Consider the following 4778-nt stretch of genomic DNA (forward strand, 5'->3'; position numbering starts at 1 on the left):
GCACAACCCTCCAAAATTACAGACTTACCAAGTTCCTCTCCAGCATTTCCCAGGCTGACTCATGTTCACTTCTCACTCAGTTCTCTCGGCTGCCTCCGCTAGAATAGCTGCAGGCTCCAACAATGTGCCCAGCTTGCAGCTTTACCTCAAATTCAACCAGCCACTTCCTAAAAAGCACTGCCAGTTCACAGCATTCAAACACCAGTCTCTGCACCGGCAAAGAAAAACAAAGACAGACGTTGCATACTTAGCCCAGGCAGCTTGCAACCCTTGCCACACAAAAGGCACACTTACCGAATCTGTACTCCCTTTCCCAAGCAGTCTCTCACGTTGGCTGCAAACTCAGTTCCATTGGCTGCATCTGTTAGTCCGCTGGCTACAAGAAATTATCCTGCTCCAAGTCTTGCGCACAATTCAAGCCCACCTACCATTGAATACTTTTCCAACAGCTAAAAACATGGTCTAACAGTCCCTGAACCAGCACCAGTGAAGGAAGCGAAAGATAAGACAGTTGGATACTTCGCCCTGCCAGCTCATAGCACAGCCTCACAAAAGCAACACTTACCTGAGCTCCTCTCCGACATTTCCCAGGCAAACTCCACTGCTGGCTGCTTACTCGATGCCCTCTGGCTCCCTTTGTTGAAAAGCTACTTGCTTTAAAAGGGGGCCCTAGCTCAAAGCTTTACCTCCATTCCGATTAGCCGTGAAAGGCTCACCTGCAACAAAGCACTTCCGTTACACACTTTCCCAACACACTTCCCCAACTGCTAAACAAGTGGTCAAACAGTCCTTGCACCAGCACCAGTGAAGCAAGTGATCGCACATAGACCGAATGACAGACACTTGGATACTTACCCCAACCAGCTCATGGCACAGCCCTCCAAAATGCCAGACTTACCGAGTTCCTCTCCAATGTTTCCCAGGCCGACTCATGTTCACTGCTCACTCAGTTCTCTCAGCTGCCTCCGTTAGAATAGCTGCTGGCTCCAACAATGTGCCCAGCTTGCAGCTTTACCTCAAATTCAATCAGCCACTTCCTAAGAAGGACTGCCAGTTCACAGCATTCAAACACCAGTCTCTGCACCAGCACGTGAAGAAACTCAAAGAGATGTTGCATACTTAGCACAGGCAGCTCACAGCACTGCCACACTAAAGCAACACTTACCGGATCTGCACTCCGTTTCCCAAGCAGTCTCTCATGTTGGCTGCAAACTCAGTTCCATTGGCTGCCTCTGTTAGTCTCTGCTGGCTACAAGAAATTGTCCAGTTTAAAGTCTTGCGCACAATTCAATCCATCTTCGAAAGCCCACCTGCCATTGAATACTTTTCCAACAGCTAAAAACATGGTCTAACAGTCCCTGAACCAGCACCAGTGAAGGAAGCGATCACACACGGACTGACTGACAGACACTTGGATACTTAGCCCAACCAGCTCAAAGCACAGCACCCAAAAATCCACACTTACCCAAGCTCCTCTCCATGTTTGCCAGGCCAACTCTCATCTGCACTGCTCACTCCGTTCTGTAGTCTGCCTCTGTTATAAGGCTGCTGGCTTACGAATACACTCGTCTCAAAGCCTTGCCTCAAATCCAACCAGCCACTGGAAGGTCACCTGCAAAAAGCACTCCCAATACACAGCACTCAAACAGTCCATGCACCAGCACCAGTGAACGAAACCAAAGACATACAATTGCATACTTAGACCAATCCGCTCATGGCACAGCCGCCCAAAAAGCCACACTTACCCAAGTTCCTCTCAGACCATCCTCAGGCCTGCTGCCCTGTTCGCTCCGTCTGCCTTGGTCGTAAGGCTACTGGCCTCCAAGCCTTGCCTCCAATCCATACAAGTCCTGAAGGCCCCCACCTGGAACAAAGTGCTCTCTATTCACATATTTCAGACTGCCATGCACATTGTCATGCAATCCTTACAACGAACACTAGTCAAGTCAAACAGACAGACACAGACACTTGGATACTCACAACACAGCCCAACACACACCACACTTACCCGAGATCTTCTCCAATGTTTCCCAGGCCGACTCACCTTCACTGCTCACCTCACTTCTCTCGGCTGCCTCTGCTGTAAAACCTGCTGGCTCCAAGAATATGCCCGGCTCAAAGCCTTCCCTCAAATTCAACCAGCCACTTCTTAAAAACCACTCCCAATTCACAGCAGTCACACTGTCCCTGCACCAGCACCAGTGAAGGAAGCGAAAGATAAGACAGTTGGATACTTAGCCCTGCCAGCTCATAGCACAGCCTCACAGAAGCAGTACTTACCTGAGCTCCTCTCCGACATTTCCCAGGCAAACTCCACTGCTGGCTGCTCACTCGATGCCCTCCGGCTACCTTTGTTGAAAAGCTACTTGCTCTAAAAGGGGGCCCCAGCTCAAAGCTTTACCTCCATTCCGATTAGCCGTGAAAGGCTCACCTGCAACAAAGCACTTCGTTACACACTTTCCCAACTGCTAAACAAGTGGTCAAACAGTCCTTGCACCAGCACCAGTGAAGGAAACTAAAGACACATTTAGCCCAGGCAGCTCGCCACACAAAAGCCACACTTACCGGATCTGCTCTCCAATGTTTCCCAAGCCGTCTAACGTTGGATGCTCACTCCGTTCGCTTGGCTGCCTCTGTTAACCTGCTGGATACAAGAAAGTGTCTGCCTCCAAACTTTGCCCGCAATTCAATCAGTCTTTGAAAGCCCACCTGCAACAGAGCACAGCCATTGCATACTTTTCCGACTACTAAACACATGGCCAAACAGTCCCTGCACCAGTACACCAGTGAAAAAAGTGACTGCACACAAAGCGACTGACAGACACTTGGATACTTACCCCAACCAGCTCATGGCACAGCCCTCCAAAATTACAGACTTACCGAGTTCCTCTCCAGCGTTTCCCAGGCTGACTCATGTTCACTGCTCACTCAGTTCTCTCAGCTGCCTCCGTTAGAATAGCTGCAGGCTCCAACAATGTGCCCAGCTTGCAGCTTTACCTCAAATTCAACCAGCCACTTCCTAAAAAGCACTGCCAGTTCACAGCAGTCACACTGTCCCTGCACCAGCACCAGTGAAGGAAGCGAAAGATAAGACAGTTGGATGCTTAGCCCTGCCAGCTCATAGCACAGCCTCACAGAAGCAGTACTTACCTGAGCTCCTCTCCGACATTTCCCAGGCAAACTCCACTGCTGGCTGCTCACTCGATGCCCTCCGGCTCCCTTTGTTGAAAAGCTACTTGCTCTAAAAGGGGGCCCCAGCTCAAAGCTTTACCTCCATTCCGATTAGCCGTGAAAGGCTCAACTGCAACAAAGCATTTTGTTACACACTTTCCCAACACACTTTCCCAACTGCTAAACAAGTGGTCAAACAGTCCTTGCACCAGCACCAGTGAAGGCAGTGATCGCACATAGACCAACTGACAGACACTTGGATACTTACCCCAACCAGCTCAGGCCACAGCCCTCCAAAATCCCACACTTACCCGAGCTCCTCTCCTAGGTTTCTCAAGCCAACTTTCATGTTGGCTGCTCACTCAGTTAACAGAGGCAGCCGAGGGAGTCTGCTGGCTACGAGGAAGTGCCGGGCTGAAAGTCTTGCCTGAAGCTCAATTAGTTTTTGAGAGCCCACCTGCAACAGAGCACTGCCATTACGTACTTTTCCAACTGCTAAACACACGATCAAATAGTCCCTGCACCAGCACCAGTGAAGTAAGTGACTGCACATGGACCAACTGATAGGCACTTGGATACTTAGCCTTACCAGCTCACAGCACAGCCCCACAAAAGCCAGACTTACCGAGCTCCTCTCCAACATTTCCCAAGCCGACTCTCATGTTCATTTGTTCACTCGGTTCTCTCGGCTGTCTCTGTTATAATAGCTGCTGGCTCCAAGCATGTGTCCGGCACGCAGCTTTACCTCAAATTCAGCCAGCCACTTCCTAAAAATCATTCCCAATTCACAGCATTCAAACAGTCTCTGCAACAGCACCAGTGAAGGAAACTAAAGACACACTTAGCCCAGGCAGCTCACCGCAGTGCCACACAAAAGCTGCACTTACCGGATCTGCTCTCCAACGTTCCCCAAGCCGTCTCACGTTGGATGCTCACTCTGTTCCCTTGGCTGCCTCTGTTAACCTGCTGGATACAAGAAAGTGTCTGCCTCCAAACTTTGCCCGCAATTCAATCAGTCTTTGAAAGCCCACCTGCAACAGAGCACAGCCATTGCATACTTTTCCGACTACTAAACACATGGTCAAACAGTCCCTGCACCAGTACACCAGTGAAAAAAGTGACTGCACGCACACAAAGCGACTGACAGACACTTGGATGCTTACCCCAACCAGCTCATGGCACAACCCTCCAAAATTACAGACTTACCAAGGTCCTCTCCAGCGTTTCCCAGGCTGACTCATGTTCACTTCTCACTCAGTTCTCTCGGCTGCCTCCGTTAGAATAGCTGCAGGCTCCAACAATGTGCCCAGCTTGCAGCTTTACCTCAAATTCAACCAGCCACTTCCTAAAAAGCACTGCCAGTTCACAGCATTCAAACACCAGTCTCTGCACCGGCAAAGAAAAACAAAGACAGACGTTGCATACTTAGCCCAGGCAGCTTGCAACCCTTGCCACACAAAAGGCACACTTACCGAATCTGTACTCCCTTTCCCAAGCAGTCTCTCACGTTGGCTGCAAACTCAGTTCCATTGGCTGCATCTGTTAGTCCGCTGGCTACAAGAAATTATCCTGCTCCAAGTCTTGCGCATAATTCAAGCCCACCTGCC

This window comes from Pelodiscus sinensis, chromosome 1 (genome assembly GCF_049634645.1).
Source record: "Pelodiscus sinensis isolate JC-2024 chromosome 1, ASM4963464v1, whole genome shotgun sequence".
Lineage (NCBI taxonomy): Eukaryota > Metazoa > Chordata > Testudines > Trionychidae > Pelodiscus > Pelodiscus sinensis.